The 17,130-nt window shown below is 44.2% G+C and overlaps 1 long non-coding RNA gene across 2 annotated transcripts in view; it reads right to left on the reverse strand.

Annotated features, from left to right (window-relative positions):
- Nucleotides 1-732: 732 nt before the first annotated feature.
- Nucleotides 733-17,130, reverse strand: part of LOC308459586 — a 51,660-nt gene continuing 35,262 nt past the window's right edge. The window contains exons 2-5 of one of the 2 annotated variants that reach the window (XR_013978188.1): nucleotides 16,445-16,565; nucleotides 5,892-5,970; nucleotides 3,253-3,331; nucleotides 733-1,784 (exon numbers count right to left, since the gene is read on the reverse strand). This is a non-coding gene — a long non-coding RNA (uncharacterized lncRNA). Of the gene's footprint in view, nucleotides 1,785-3,252; nucleotides 3,332-5,891; nucleotides 5,971-13,743; nucleotides 15,850-16,444; nucleotides 16,566-17,130 lie in introns of those variants that run through there. The other variant, XR_013978189.1, reaches the window with a different exon arrangement.

Genomic DNA, 17,130 nt, shown 5'->3' on the forward strand with positions numbered 1-17,130 from the left:
GGAAAAGTTATTGCTGTGGGGAAGGGAGACGGAGATGGAGGGAGGCGGGTCTGCGAATAATAACCGTTTTGCCACTAAAACCCAGAGCAGCCCCAGGGTCAAGAGACCACAGACATGGTTCCAGCAGCTGAAGACAATTGCCTCGATTTCCTCTCCCCTTTCATGTGGCTGTTGTTAGTTTAAAGCGCAGGCAGGATATGGAAAGGCAACACCGAGCTGAGATGCCCGCGAAGCCTTTTGAAGGCGGGTCTAAGGCATCCGCCGAGATAGCATCTGATAAATCAGAGAGCTTTTGCAAATGGAAGGTAATAGACCCCACAAGCGGAGCACCTTTTCTTTTTCAAGGTTTTTCTTTTCTTTTCCGAGGGCGACGAGTGCTGCTGCCAAGACGGGGCCCTTTCTGTCCAGAGTCCCCCACCACACCGAATGGATATTGTACATATGCAACGTTTTAGCTGCATCTGGTTCGTTTTACGAGCTCGCAGCGCTGCGGGCCGAGGCGCACTCACTGGCCATCCGCAGAGGGCAATTGACCTGCGGGTGGAAACGTTTTGTAGGATAAATGCATCCGCGGGAAGCAGCCCCCACCCCCACAAAAAAGACACCTCCATTACAACTGGCAGGGTTTAAAACATTTTCCTAGACGGTCTCCTCTTGTTCCCACCGACCCCTAGAAGAATTAGACGAATTCCTTTATAGTAGGGAGGAAGAAAACCTCAATGGGTTTCGATTTCCCTTTGATCTGTAGGAAACAAACCTTCCTGCATTTTGCGTGGCTCATTAAGCTAATAAGATTAGGAAGATTAGCAACACTCCCCCCCCCAAAAAGTCGCGTGGTGGGTATGACTAATTGTTTCCATCAGTTCCAGATCTTGTACTTTATTAATAATGATGGGATGGGAGGCGTTGAGTTACAGAAAGCGGAGCTAAAAAGGTCAGGACCACACATCAGATCAATTAAGGTGGGACTGGCGGAGACAGAAAAGGCGTGTGGGGAGGAGGGGGGGAGAAAGTCTGGACGGTTTGGGGGCAAATGGGTGGCAATTAAGTCCAGGGAAAATATATTTACAGCGTGTGTCTCCTACTCTAACGAGGGGGCGGGAGGAAGGAGGGCAGCTTCGAGCAGAAAGCCATCAGGGAAGGAATAACTAACTCCAGTCCCCGCCCACTACTGCATATGCATAAAGAGGAGGCGCTCCGAGTTTATCTGCGTATAATTTCATGACGTTCGACGGCCCTGATTGGCGCATCGTCACAGAAGGCGGCGATTGTTCTCTCTCCCGCCCCGACTCTTGATTTGACTCGACCGCGCCTCCCTCCCTGTGACGCAGCAGCGCAGCTATCCAATCGGGGCGGCCTCGAGTCTTTCCCGGCTCGTAGCAATCCGATCTCCTCTCTGGAACGTCACTTGGAAAACGCTCCTTTTCGCCTCGAGGAGTAGCCAATAGGAGAGCCGCATGCAAATAACGTCCCGCGGATAGAAGGCGCTGGTCACGCCCAGGTGGGTGTGGCCGTCGCTCCGCGGCAGGGACGAAGCTGGTTGGTGTGATGTGTGCGCCTGTTTTGCATCCGGGGCTTCGTCTGTGGAAAGCAAGGCTGATGTTTTAGTTATGCAAATAAAGAGCCGCCTCTGCTTCCCTCGCCCAGGAGGAAGATCAGCACGGATTGGTGAAGGCTGTAGTGGGAGGGCTCGTCGAGCCAGCCAATCGCGATTCAGGAAAACGCCAGAATTAGTTTAAAGATTCTTGCTAATGATATCTGTCACATCCAGCTGTGAAAAATACCTGTAAAATACCAATCATAAGCAATACGTTTAATTCATCTGTCTTTTAAATTATTATTTTTAAACACTGCCCAACTAATGCTATCGCTTAAAATATCCAGCAAAAATATAGCCAAACGGCGGGCGACATAACATTTTGGAATACGCCATTTTAAACAGATTGAAACAGATTATGGTATCGATAAGGATTTGATATTAATATAGTGCGTTAGTTGCTCAAGGTGCTTCATGCAGAAATCGTCTCTATTGTCCATATCTTACTGAAAATTTTAGGAAAAAAAACAAACATGCTTTTTCTTGACTCATTTTAAATCAGGTAATTTTACACATTTAATTTCGACATTGATAATAATAAGCAATGGGTGCAGAGGCCAAGACAGTCAAACTTAAACTGTAAAACTTAAGATAATGTAATTTTTTAAAAAGTCAGATTTATATTAATGCTTTTATTAATGTTATTACTACTTTTCAAAGACAGAGCACTGGAACTTTTGTTATTTTTTCCATTTAGAAACATACTGCATTTCTAGGCACCTGTAGGGTTCTGTAGAATTCTAAAGGCAACAATCCTATGCATGTTACAAGTTTTCAGTGGGGTTTAATTCTTAACGACTGCGGCCTTACTTTGAAATATTTCCAATATAATCTGCAAATATAATATATTTCCTTAAGCAAGCATTTTTACAAAATGAAGAAAGGACCCTGATTGTTCAAAAGCCTTTGAGTTCAGATTCATACAGTTATATGGAAATGAACTGACACATATTAAATGTGCTTTTCTATATAACTACTTTTATATTTCACATGCATTTATTGTTTCTATAAAAGATGTAAAAACGAATCACATTGCATTTATTTAATTAATTTAAGAGTTAATGAAAAAGTTTAATTTTGGTAAAAATGCCTATTGAGACAGCTCCAGTAAATACCTCCCATTAAAATCTGATTGCAATGCAATTCGATAGTTGGTCAAACTACACAAGGTAAACGTAAAGATCAGTTAATTTACAGTGCAAATCTTGACATGCCTACTGAGAAATACATCTCATTGAATTCAATGAGACCTAAGCTCAGATAAGTTTGTATAGTATTGTAGACTCTTTGTACTTGGCAATTCTGCCTTCCAGGACATGAAGAAAAGAGAACTCACCCTTTGCGTTACGATTTTTGAAAAAACCCCAAATTGTTTAATGCCATTATCAATTTGTTCAACCTGTTTAATAAAATATAGCGTAATTTGTTGTGGAAAAGCATTCACAGTCATTGACAGTACTTTTTTGTGTGTCTATTAAGTTTGTTAACTATAATAATAACTGAGCTGTAGGGATTAGCGAGGCATGAGGGGAATTCCCATTCAAATGATGTGTATGTGACATGTCATGTGATCAATTCCTTGGTGTGGGGCTTACCTGGGCCCCCCAATACTTTATTCAAGTTGGCACCCCTGGTCCTGAAAGGATTTCTCTTACCATAGAGAATGTCATTTCAGCCTTTTGGCCAGACCTCCTCCACAGACACACCGGCATTCCACTCCTCACACCCTCGGGCCTTAGAAGAGATAATTTATGACATCGCTTAATTCTTATAGCACCAACGACCTTTTATCTCTCTAGATTATTATTATTTATTAAACTTATTAGTCTTTTCCTTTTTTTTAACCAAAGTAAATCAAAAAGACTCACAACAATAAATACACACACACACACACACACACACACACACATTAAAACCAGCATAAAACAAAAAGAGAAATCTGAAAGACAATAATATTTTTTAAAGTCAGGACAACCACCCTTGGCTAAATGCCTTCCTTTTTAAAAACACAAGTAAACAGACTTTTCTGACAAATACTGGTAAACAAAGCTGATCAGTGTGATTTTATGATGTGAAATGTATTTTGGTGTATTTGCCTCTCGCACCACAACCTGTTTTTTAACCATAGAAGGCTTTCATATTGCCCCAAGAACTACACAGCTCCATTAGCGCCTCCAGAAAACTAATGTTTTTGTTGTATATATGTATGGTTGTAATCCAGACCCTCCAAGTGTCCCTATTTTCCAAGGATGTCCCAGATTTAGAGAAACCGTCCTGCTTTCTGATTTGATCCTGGAATGTCCCACTTTTCCTTTCCCTATTTTCATTGGAGAAATGTTGGAGGGTATGGAGTTATCTGACCCCCGCCCCACAGCCATCTGATGGCAATCCTGTATAGGGAAGTTTTTTAAAAAAAGTTTAATGCTTTATTATGTTTTTACATGTTGGAAGCTGCCTAGAGTGTCTGAGGAAACCCAGTAAGATGTGTGGGGTATAAATAGTAAAATATTCATTATGGAATGGGACATCCCTATTTTCATCAGATAAATGTTGGAGGGTATGGGCAATCTGTTTTTATGCTTTAACTACTTTTTATGAATGGTGGTATTCAAATATTTTTAATAGATAAATAAGTAGGGTGGTGCACAAATGTGATGTTCAGTGCAAGAGAAACTTCTGCTTATGGGGCATCCTACTTGCAAGCTGGGGTGGAAAGTATGTGTTATGAACCTGAATGCTGCCAAAGAAATTGTGTTAAGAAGATGAAGGGTGTTTGGAGTTAACTTGCACCATAAAAGCTTAACCAAACACTGAATCTCTGTCGGAGGAGCATACTTTACCCTGGATGTAATCATACTGAGTTTGGAAAATAAGTGTGCTGGTCTCGTGGGTTAACCGAGAGGCAAGGTCCGAGTCCAGTCCGAGGTTGAAGGTGCAATATGAAGGCAGTCCATAAAAGCTGAAGCTGGGAGCTGGGTAGGGAGGTCAGGAGCGCAGGCAGAAAAGCAGAACAGGGTTCAGGCAGAAACTGGCAACCTACATAGTTGCTCCCGCAACTTGGGACTGGGTCTGGCTGGCTTTTATCTGCCCTGAGGCATAGGGCAGACCCGATCCTCAGGTGACTCACCTCTCCTGGCCTGGAGGCGAGCACGCCTCCTGCAGGAACTTAGTTCCCTCCGCCTCTCTGCCCTGAGCCTCTGCAGCTCAGGAGAGGCTGGAGGGTTACCGGACCCACAGGCAACCTCAGCTTCCCCTGACGGGGCTGAGAGTGGAGCACCTGAAGGCAATGGGTCCTCCGTCACCTCAGGAGCCAGAGCAGACTCAGCTGGTGCCTGCACCTGAGGATCCAGCACAGGTGAGGACCCTCAGGCTCATGCCCCAGCCCCGGCTCAGCTGGTTCTGGAGGCAGGGAATCCTGTGCAGCCTGGTATTCCTCAGGTTCAGCATCCAAGTCCATCACAATAAGAAAGCAAAGGTTATTAAAGAAAATACACACTTGATAAGAAAGATCCTTAGCAAACTAATGTGGAGATGGTGTCAAGGCTCAGGGATTCCTATCCCTCCCCTGGTGGCGGTCAAAGAAGCAGATAACACGAAGAGTCCTTACCACATAATTTATTCAGTATTCACAGAGAGAGACAAAGAATGTAGTCCTTATTCAACAATGGCGTTGCTTCGAGTAAAGCCCAACTCCCGCCATCTCTCTTATCCTACATCATCCCTGCACTGGCTGATCTGAGCTTTCTGCCTGTGAGCTTTTTGTTCTACTACTCTTAATGCATGCCTAGTCGTGGGAGAGGGGGGCTCAGGAATGCTCTCCAAAGACACTGAGTCTGTCAGTTGTCTCTCCCCCGGTGTTGTTTCTTCCTGCTGTTCCTCTTCCAGTATTTCCCAGCTTTTCCCCTCTGCAGTCTCTGAACTATGTCCTTCTGCAAACCACTCTTCTAAATCTATACTGTCCTCCTGTTCTCAGGAAGGTTCAGGAAAAGGAGGAGGCACCATTCCTCCTCAGTCCAGCCCCTGACAGATACAAAGACCCATGCTTTCTCTTTGCTCATAGGAGATAGAACTGGCCCACCCATGAAACAATGTGAGGAGACTAGTTCAGGCAGCAGAATCAACACAGTTAGCAGATCTGGTCTCCAAGGAATGCATCACTCGCTGCTGCTGCCACCATAGGGGCAACAGCCCTGCCTCAATTCCATGTCTACAGTGGCCTCTTGGCCCATAGAAGTCACTGCTGTTCTCCTCCCACCACTGTTCCTGATGTAGATGTTCACTCATTCCTTCTTACCTAGTGGTGCAGGAGGGGCACCATTTTGTGGTTCGCTTCAGATGCTACAATTTCTTAGCTTGGCCCTTCCAAGGTAAGGCTGAAGAAGAAGAAAGTAGGAAATGTGGTTGGCAATCTTAAGAGTATCTGTCTAACACCCGAGGCAGAGTCAACACAGGTTAAAGTCCAGTCTACTCTTTCCCATGCAGACTCATCTGCCCCCATTGCAGGCTGAGTTGCATCCCAGTATTTTCTACAGAAGACAGTTGTGTTGCTGACTTGGCCAACATAAGATATTACAAGTTTGCAAACCTGACAAGTGTGCCCATCTGAGGCTACATCAGCCACCTGAAATTTGGAACATCTTGGCCACAACGGCTTGACTATTTTTAAGATAAGAAAAAGAAAAAGAAGAAGAAAAAGAAAAGAAATAAACCCATTCTTATTTTAAAGTGGCTTAACCAACCAATGTGATTGGAGAGAGCTCCAAAATCCACCATTAGTTTGTTAAAAACATTGCAAAATACTGCACAAGCTTTTGAATTCTCCAGAATTCTTTGTCAGACGAGGTGTTACACAAAGCAAGCATTTTTGGGATGAGGAAAATGAGATCTGCCTTTACACTCCATCCGGAAGGCTGAAGTTAAACCAATTAAAATGTGATTCCCATTTACAAGGATCTGGATTAAGTTAAGCTCAAAGGCAAAGCAGAACCTGAGAGCTGCACAATTGATCTGTCCATATTAGTGCTAAAGAATTAGCACAGGCAGCTGGCAAATCATTAATTAACCATAGTCGTTGTCTGAAAATAGAGCTCAGGGGATTTCCTGGAAGTAGGAAGCACTCATTGCTGTGATCTGGTTTCTGCCTCATAAATAAGACTGTGGCGGGTAATGTCTGAGATTCACACCATAAACTGAAAGCAGCTACTTTGGAACCAGCAAAGAATAAAGAAGTCTAAATCCCAGGACTTTCTGTACAGACAGAGGCTGTGTCCTATGCAAACCAGTTGGACAGATGGATAATATATCTTAGGGTAACAGCTCAGCATTTCTAGATAATTAACAAACTAGGATCGCCATGGACCACACATTAATGATTTTTAATCAATAAAGGAAATTTAAATCTAACCACCAAAGGCACATTCCTTCATTGTTTCCTGAGACAGACAGATGCTAACAAGACCCTCAACAACTTTGGTCCAGCTCAACAACTTTGTCGGGATTTTTTCTTTGGGCAATATGGCAACCCCTTCCTATGAATTTGGATGGACTTATTCTGGATCAAATTGTTGAGTAACAGAGTTTACTCTTGTACATCTGTTGATACAGTTTTCTTTTAAGTGGGAGAGAAAATGGCACAGTGGAGTTTGCTTCAATAGAGCCTCATGGAAGCTTAAACTGCCTGCCTGGCTTGCACGGAAACCTGGTGCAGACGTTCAGGTTGTTGGTCGCTCTTAGGCAGCAGTCACCACCAGTTGTGAGATGGGAGCAGTTGTGCAGCATGGGGGGACACACACAGGGGCGGTTCCTCTGGGTCCAAGATTGTTAGGGGCACAAAAATTCAACACCTGGTGCTGCCTCGATACAGCTGTGTGTTTCCATTGCTGGGCTCCGTTGAAAACGGCTTCACCATGTGAATTACCGGTAAAAAGTGACATCTCCAGACAACGGGAAAACTCTTCTTTTCTTATCTCTGTGGCTGTGATCTCCTGGGTGACATGGATGCTGTTAGGCAGTTGAATGTCCACACATACTCCATCCATTTCTCTCCTCCCCTCTGTGCGGCCCTGGGCACTGGCAACTCACGCTACACCATTGGATGGGAGTGTTGGAGAAAGATAAAATGCAGAACCATAACAGAGCCAAGAGAAATATGATGACACACATATATATATGGGACGCGGGTGGCTCTGTGGGTTAAACCACAGAGCCTAGGGCTTGCTGATCAGAAGCTCGGCGGTTCAAATCCCCACGATGGGGTGAGCTCCCGTTGTTTGGTCCCTGCTCCTGCCCACCTAGCAGTTCAAAAGCATGTCAAAGTGCAAGGAGTCAGCCACGACTGGACCTAATGGTCAGGGGTCCCTTTACCTTTACTATATATATATATGCATGCACACACATGTATGAATGAGTAAGAAGAATTTCTCCAGCTAAGCCATGCAAAATAACAGCACAGTATAACTAATTGCAACTAATAAATTGGAGGTGCTTCCTCACTTTGATGATTTAGCAGCACCCAATAATTCCTGCTCTATTTTCAGCAGCAAGTGGAATAGCAACTCTGCTTTCAATCTCCTGGACTCCAAATAACATCCACACGGGGGCAGTCTTGTTTGCCCAGCTGCAGTTTTTTCCTTGGGGTGGGTGGGTGCTGATACAAAGACAAAGCTGTTTAGAAAAAGAAAGGTTAAAGTGATAAGAGTTGAAAGGCGAAATGGACCATAAAAAAGGGAAATGGCTAGAGAGCAATTCATGCAGACCATAACCAACCAGAATAGCAGTGTAATAGGCCATCTATACCTGGGGAAATAGCACAGTTCTTCCAACAGGTTAAAAAAAAAAAGATGGATCTCCTGAGCTTTAAAGATGAACAGGGAAAGTGAACAAGGGCAAACATGCTAGGAGGAGCTTTTGCTCAAAATATCATGCAGATGCCTTGTAAAAATGAGTGAGCAGAAAGTTGCTCTTCTGCAGTACTTTTCCAGTGGATAAACTGCCATAGTGTGTTGTCCCCCCCCCCCTTTTCTTCTTTTTCTGAATGAAGCGGCTAACTAACATAACCCTCACCATTCAGCATTGGTTCCCATCTCTTTTCCATGGAGAACGGTGTCACTTCATCATCCATTGCCGCTTCGAAGACTAATAATAGATTAATTATCTCAATCATAGCAATTATATCTGAAATATACTCAGAGTCGCAAAGTGATTTCATGCTCTTTATTCAGCTCATAGTGGTGAGGCGGAATGAATGAAAGTCCCCTCAAAGTATCTGCTTTATATACATTATTTGCACAATGGGCTGCACATGATTGGCTAATTCTGGAATTCTACTGTAAGCCGATCAGGTTGTGGATTCACTTATATCTGGAGCATGATTGGGTGGTTCCTGCCAACCAATCATACTGCTGCATTGTTCTAGGACCAATCAGACTGCTGCATTCTGAATCCTATTGTTCTAGGACCAATCAGACTGCTGCATTCTGAATCCTATTCAACTCAGTACATAACAATATCAGTACTTATATCAAGTAATTGTAATCATCTCAGTCCTCCACGTATTACAGCAGAATTTTCTTAAACACAGCTTTGGTGTGAGCAACGCTACAAAGGTGAGTCTAAAGCTCAGTGTTTTGTAATTTCACAGTTAGAATTTTACAAAGAGGTGAAGATGCATTTCAAGTTAAAATGCAGGAAGAATTTGATGAAGTCCCTTAAAATTAAAATTGGGAGGAGATGAAAGTGGGGGCGGGGCGGGAGGGCTCAGGCTCTTTGGTTGTTCTTGTTCTATGTAATAGGTAATATATGCCATACACAAAAATATTCCATAGCTTTTCTTATGGGAGCTGTCTCAGGCAATCCACCAGGCTGCGATGTCTGTAGATTGGGCAATGGTTTTCCTCCACTCAGCCTTTCCATCTTCTGCCTGAGGAATGATGCCAGTCATGGACATAACCAGGATTTTTGCTGGGGCGGGGGCAGAACCTCAGATATGTATTGATTTTTATTGATGGGGGGGGGGGCAGCTACGCACATGACGCCAGTGACATTCTGCCACAGCAGAGCTCCAGCATTCTCAAGGAAATGTGTGAACAGACTAAAGTGCAACTGGTAAGGTAAAGGGACCCCTGACCATTAGGTCCAGTCGTGGCCAACTCTGGGGTTGCGGCGCTCATCTCGCTTTATTGGCCAAGGGAGCCGGCGTACAGCTTCTGGGTCACGTGGCCAGCATGACTAAGCCACTTCTGGCGAACCAGAGCAGCGCATGGAAACGCCGTTTACCTTCACGCCAGAGTGGTACCTATTTATCTACTTGCACTTTAACATGCTTTCGAACTGCTAGGTTGGCAGGAGCTGAGACTGAGCAACGGGAGCTCACCCCGTCGTGGGGATTCGAACCGCTAACCTTCTGATCGGCAAGTCCTAGGCTCTGTGGTTTAACCCACAGCGCCACCCACATTCCGTGCAACTGGTAGCAAGCCCCAAAATGGATCACACTGTGGCTAGGGAGTGGCTGAGCCAGGCCAGGACCCTGATCCAGCCTCACTTGCCAGGATGGCATCAGGATGGGTCCAATTGCCTGGTGCAGTGCTTTTCCTGCTCCCCACCTTCCCCGCTGGCTGGCTTGCATTGCAGGGGTATAGATCATGGGTAGGCAACCTAAGACCTGGGGGACAAATATGGCCTAATCGCCTTCTAAATCCAGCCCGCGGATGGTCCAGGAATCAGCGTGTTTTTACATGAGTAGAATGTGTCCTTTTATTTAAAATGTATCTCTGGGTTATTTGTGGGGCATAGGAATTCATTCATCCCCCTCCAAAAAAATATATAGTCCAGCCCACCACATGGTCTGAGGTTGCTGACCCCTGCTATAGATGCTACAGTGGCCCACAACTGCATTAACCGCCACCAGGCAGCAGCCAGGCTCAGGATTGCAACCAAATGCGGCAATTACTAGACAATGGGAACAAAGGATCTCAAATTGAAAGACTTACAAGTAGGTGTCATGTGGTGGCTATTCTGAAGATGATAGAGAAAATTACTGTATGCATCAGGCTAACATTTTGATGTTTGTTTATCCATTTTTTTTCTGCATCCTTTCTCTCTGAAAATAAATAAAAATGGAGCAAGATTCTCTGGAATCGGCCCCTAGGATGCAAACACTCCAAATGGTATTCAGAAAATAATATCACTGCAGATAATAATAGTAATAGTCCCCATCTCCAATGCTGTTCATTCTACACTAAACCCTGTTAAGACAAAAGCTATATTCTGCAAGATTTAAAGTACTTGCTGCTCTGCTAAGCTGGTGATTATGTGGCAAAACAGGTTAACTTTGTATAAGGCATTAAAAAGATTTTTGGGATAAAATACATTGTCCCCAGGAAAACTTTGATTCCATATAGCAACATTTAAACTCTATAAGAAGGGTTTTGGTTATGCTTCTTTAAGATCTGGTTCCCATGAAATTCGATGTGTGTTGTTTCTGGGTATCTCTAGAGAAAGTTGCATATAAATATTACAGTGCATAGATCAGTTTTAATAGCATAGATCAGTTACGCAGTAACTGTTTAATAGCATATACTTTAATAGCATAGATCAGTTACGCATTAACTGTTATGGGGATCAGTGGCGTAGCGTGGGGGGTGCAGGGGGGGCCGGCCGCACCGGGTGCAACATCTGGGGGGGGGGCGTGCTCGCACTCGCAGCTTTCTGCCCCTACCTGGCTCACTCAGGGTTAGGGGGCGCAAATTACTTGCCTTGCCCCGGGTGCTGACAACCCACGCTACGCCACTGATGGTGATATCTCAAGTGGCGATATCTGAAAAAACGGGTCCTAGGCAGAAGCCAATACAAACTGCCATTTGTCTAGCTTTTGTTCATTTTAAATGAATTTGCACAGCAAGTTCCATTGAAATGAATGAACACTGGGCAGTAATGGTGCCTGTGGATCATGCAAAGTGCCATTAGAGTTGATATTCCGCTGCTAAACTCCACACCTCTATTTGAGTGAAACCCACCATGGCATTTTGTCTTCCTTTGAAAAGAAGCTTCATCAAGCATCTGTCAGTATCATCGGAAATGAAGAACCATTATGTGGCGGAGAAGAACATAATACCTTGAAGATTTCAAGAACCAAAGAATGAATGAGGAGACTTTCCTCCGCTAAACAGTTCCTTTCAATATTGAATAAGTTTGAGAACAATCCAATCTGCTGGGTCAAGACGGGGTCAGGTTTCTTGACCTCCCCACTCCCACATCTTGATAATCTAGAAAAGAAAATCAATTTTGGTCTCTGAGTTTGTGAAGAGCTCATAATTGCTTTAGTCCAAAGCAGAGAATTGCTGTTATTTCTGCCACCTTTCAATCCTTAAGAGATGGGGTATCATTTTTCAAGGCCAGTACACTGTCAGGATTAAATTGTGTGGTAACCAAGTAGAAAGATTTCTACTTGGAATTAGATTTCTCCTCATCACAGTGGTCCTTTGCTCAGAACCAAGAGGCTTTCTTCACCATTATCTATGGCAAGATCGCCACATGTGGTTGTGGTTTTTTGTTTTGTGGGGTGGGGGGGAGCAAATTGCTGATGGGGAACAATTTTGTCTTCTCAAGGCCATATTCGGTGTTGATGGGCATGTTGTGCCTTAACACGATTGGACAGGGGAAGCTCAGTCCAGAATTTGAACTTCAGTCTTTATTTATTTTACAGTATGATGCATTGCCCAGTTATGCTGCTGTGCCTTCAGACAGAAACTGAATCCTATGGTTTTTCTTTCCCCTGCATTCACACTGTTGGATGTTTCATAATGGTGCTGATTGTATTGAACCTAGAATCCACGAAAACTTTCCATCGTCAATCTGTTAAGAAGCTATTGTAGGCGAACTAATGGGACACACAACAGAATATTGCATTGTAGTGTGTTCCTAGGCAGAAATTCAGCTCAGATTTTAACATGAACCTAACTAATTCACGGGGATGCGGGTGGCACTGTGGGTTAAATCACAAAGCCTAGGATTTGCCGATCAGAAGGTAGGCGGTTCGATCCCTGCGACGGGGAGAGCTCCTGTTGCTCAGTCCCTGCTCCTGCCAACCTAGCAGTTCGAAAGCAAGTCAAAGTGCAAGTAGATAAATAGGTACCGCTCCGGCGGGAAGGTAAACGGCGTTTCTGTGCGCTGCTCTGGTTCGCCAGAAGCAGCTTAGTCATGCTGGCCCCATGACCTGGAAGCTGTACGCCAGCTCCCTCAGCCAATAAAGCGAGATGAGCGCCGCAACCCCAGAGTCGGCCACAACTGGACCTAATGGTCAGGGGTCCCTTTACCTTTTTAACTAATTCACACTTTTCCCAAGCAATATGCAAACTGAAGCTAGCCTTAAAAACCCATACTTCTCTGAATTTTGGGACACAGTTCTTCGACCAAATAATGTGTACAAAACTGCATATACTGAGGGGAAGGTGTGTGCAGATTTATATATATCTGCAAGTAATATTCAAAAAATGCATTCTATTAGGGATTGTTGCTTGCAAAATGTGTATATCAGGGGAAATGCCGTGTAGAAATGTGTCTGGCTAACATCGTGTATAGCTATTCCAAAGGTGCTTTGGATGAAATAGACTCAAGTTCATGAAAATGCATGTCATCATAGATGTGTGACATAGTTTGCCCAGAGATAAACTAAGTAAAATTAGATTTCAACCTACCCCCATCGTTCTGCCCGGACACTGAGGTCCAGCGCCAAGGACCTTCTGGCTGTTCCCTTGCTGCGAGAAGCCAAGTTACAGGGAAGCAGGCAGAGGGCCTTCTCAATAGTGGCACCCTCCCACCAGATGTCAAAGAGAAAAACAACTACCAGACTTTTAGAAGACATCTGAAGGCAGCCCTCTTTAGGGAAGCTTTTAATGTTTGATGGTCTATTGTATTTTAATATTTTGTTGAAAGCCACCCAGAGTGGCCAGATGGAAATTATGGAGGTCTAGCTTCCCCCTTATAAAAGAAGAAGAAGAAGAAGAAGAAGAAGAAGAAGAAGAAGAAGAAGAAGAAGTAGTTTGTTTATACCCCACCCTCCCCAACCAAGACTGGGCTCAGGGCGGCTAACACCAGGTATAAAAACAATTGATTAAAATACAACTTAAAAACAAGATTAAGTACACCATAAAATGCAGCCTCATTTCAGTAGAAACTCAAATCAAAAACTTTTTGGGGATGAAAACGTCAAATCTTCACCAAGGCCAACTATCCAGACTGGTCCTACGTGGGCCAGAAAAAAGCCAGTGAAATCCCCAAATAGGAGTTCCATCACAAAAGGAGAAAGGAAAAAGGAAAGAGGGGAATGGGATCAAGTTGATGTATAGATGTATAGATGGGGGGATGGGATTCACCTAACAAGTCCCATCAACAGAAGCCCTGTGCAAGGTCTTCCACTTGCGTAAATGGGAATTGCCCCCACTCCTCCATCCATGTGGCACCATCATGCCCCTGAAATTGGTTCAGGGAGTGGTGGGAGACCTACGCAGAACAGTGCACAGAGGAGGAGAGGGGAATTGCCCCATCTGGTAAACTGAAAAGCTCACACTGATGGAACAGTCAGCCGAGTGCCATATTGAAGTCCTCCCATGATTTCCATCAGTGCACTGACTCTCTCTCTCTCTCTCTCTCTCTCTCTCTCTCTCTCTCTCTCTCTCTCTTTTTATTGAGTTTTTTAAAATACAAAAAGAAAGAAGAACAAAAGAAACGTACATCCTACCCAAACAAAAGCACACAAAAATACACTATTATTTACACAAACATAAATCCTTCCCACCCCCAGTCCCTTCCCACCAGCACATCCCTCGACTTCCCTCCATCACACCATGATTTCCTTATTTTTTAAGTTCAATCTAATCATTGCACTCTTTAGATTTTGGATTTTTATCTCTTTATAACATTCCTAGATAATGTTGTTCTTTCTGCTTTACTCCTTTCATCTAAACATATATTCTTTCTGGAACAATATTTGTCCACGTATTCTTCAAAGCGTTGCCATTCTAGTCTAAGTTTTTGGTTTGTCTGCATTCTGATACAGGCAGTCAGCTTTGCCATTTCTATGAACTCACTTAGTTTACACAGCCAATCATCTTTTGTAGGTATGGCCTTGCTCTTCCATTTGCTGGCAAACTAGGGACGCGGGTGGCGCTGTGGGTTAAACCACAGAGCCTAGGACTTGCCAGTCGGAAGGTTGGTGGTTCGAATCCCCGCCACGGGGTGAGCTCCCACTGCTCGGTCCCTGCTCCTGCCCACCTAGCAGTTCGAAAGCACCTCAAAGTGCAAGTAGATAAATAGGTGCCACTCCGGCAGGAAGGTAAACGGCGCTTCCGTGCGCTGCTCTGATTTGCCAGAAGCAGCTTAGTCATGCTGGCCACATGACCTGGAAGCTGTGCGCCGGCTCCCTCGGCCAATAAAGCGAGATGAGTGCTGCAACCCCAGAGTCGGCCACGACTGGACCTAATGGTCAGGTCCCTTTACCTTTACCTATTATCCTGGCAGTGCACTGACTCTCTGTACTTTGGGGCCTAGAACTCTGGGTGAGGTTTTCCCCAGAATGGAGATGAAGTGAATTGCAAAGGCTTCACCCATTAAGTTCCCCTTCTGGTGCAGTTGTTCAAGGCATAGAGCATAGTCTGTTTAAAATGTGGCAACTTAGGGGCCAAACTAGATGTGACATTTTTTGTGAGGTCTGGCATTGCAGAGCTGGTTAGAAACCAAACCAAACATATAGGCAACAGCGGGGAAACAAGGAAGCCAGATCAGGATCGTTTCATGGAGGAAGGGAGCTTTAACCCTTTGTCTCTACCACAGTTACCATCAACATCCCATTCCCACATCTGCTGTTTTCAGTGGGAGGTGCATTGGAAGAGGGGCAAGATCAACAGCTGAGCCAGGGCTTGATTTGCTGGTGCATATGTCAATCATTCAAAGTCAAACAGGGAGGTAGGCAGGAAGGTATATAGATAGACGTGTTTCAAGAGGCAGACAACAACAACAACATGCCATCAACCAACGGCAGAAAACTAGTTTTCTGCTATCTAGGGTTCCTGTCCTGATCGTAGGACTTGGGATTATATGGATACTTTTCTTTCTTTTTTAAAAAAGTATGCAATTAGAGCGGGTGCAGCGAAGTGGTTGTAAGTGCTGAGGTGTGAGAAAGATGTTCCCTGGTTCAACTCTCTGCTGAGCAATGAACTCATTAGGAGGCCTTGCGCTGTTTCTCAGTCTGCCCCCATCTGCAAGATAAATTGGGATAATAACGTAAGAATTTGCCCTCCTGTGCCATCAGACCCCTGGAAATGCACTAATGTATCAGAACGTCTAAGTGAATAGAAATCTAATGATATTTTTAAAGTTAGCTGGCAAAGTAAGCTCTCAAGTTTTATTTTGTTTTAAAACTGTGTGAGTGTTTGTCAGGAAGAGATTTTGAAATGACAGGCGATGCTTCACTGATGGAACCAGATTTCTCTGTGGGCTCTCTGTATTTCAAAGGACATCTTTTTGATGGAAAATGCTCTGGGCTGTTTCATTTATGACATCTTCATCCTCTTCCCTCAGCGCTGGGAACACAACATGTAAAAGATATACTTTCCCCCACCCCGAAATGGCAGATTGAGACCTTTGCTAAGGATTGAATCATACAATATTCCTCCCCAAGAAAATTCACGAGAATAGAGGGCATTTTTGTTGTTGTTGTTTGTTTGTTTGGAAACTGTGAGTAGGCACAGCGGTTCAAATTTAAGGCAGAGATTGGGAACATGTAGTCCTTGAGATCAGGGGTTGTGAATCTTTTTCAGCCTGAGGCATCAGATCCAGAAATGGATCACCTACCCTTGAGCCAAATGTTGTTGAATTCCAGCTCCCATCAGCCTTGGCCAGCCAGCATGCCCAGTGGTTAGGGGTGGTTGGAACTGTAGTCCAGCACATCTGGAGAGCCGCAGGTTCCTCAGCCCTGGTTTAAGGAGGGGGGAAGAGAAACCATTCAGATAAGTGGAGGACAGATGAGGTGGTATTGTAGAAAACAATAATTTCATAAAACTGTATTTTGATTATTCCACTTTCTTTTGAGTCTATGGCCTAGCTAAAGTAAAAGGGCCTGCACCTGTCTTTTACAGTACAGAACTAGCTGCTTTTAGGTACGGTACATTGTGAATGTCCATTTCAGAACACTAAAAAGAAAAAGAAAAATGTCAGATTCTATGGTGGACATTGTATGCATGGAAAGAGAATCAGCTAGGCATGGCAATCGTGATTAATCTTGAATTGTTTTGTAGGCAGACGAAATGGAACATTGGAAGGCTTTTAACGAACAGGAAAATTAGTCAAAGTCTTAATAAAGAAAGACACTGAATAACGGTTATATATAATCACATGATATCATGATGAGGGCTGATCTGAAGAGCCAAATGATTTTGATTTGTTCAGGATGATGACATTGTGTTGCAACTACAGTGGTGCCTTGGTACTGGAACGGCTTGGCTCCCAAACAAATCGGCTCCCAAATGCCACAAATCCAG

This window comes from Podarcis pityusensis (assembly GCF_964106645.2).
Source record: "Podarcis pityusensis genome assembly, chromosome: 12".
Classification (NCBI taxonomy): Eukaryota; Metazoa; Chordata; class Lepidosauria; order Squamata; family Lacertidae; genus Podarcis; species Podarcis pityusensis.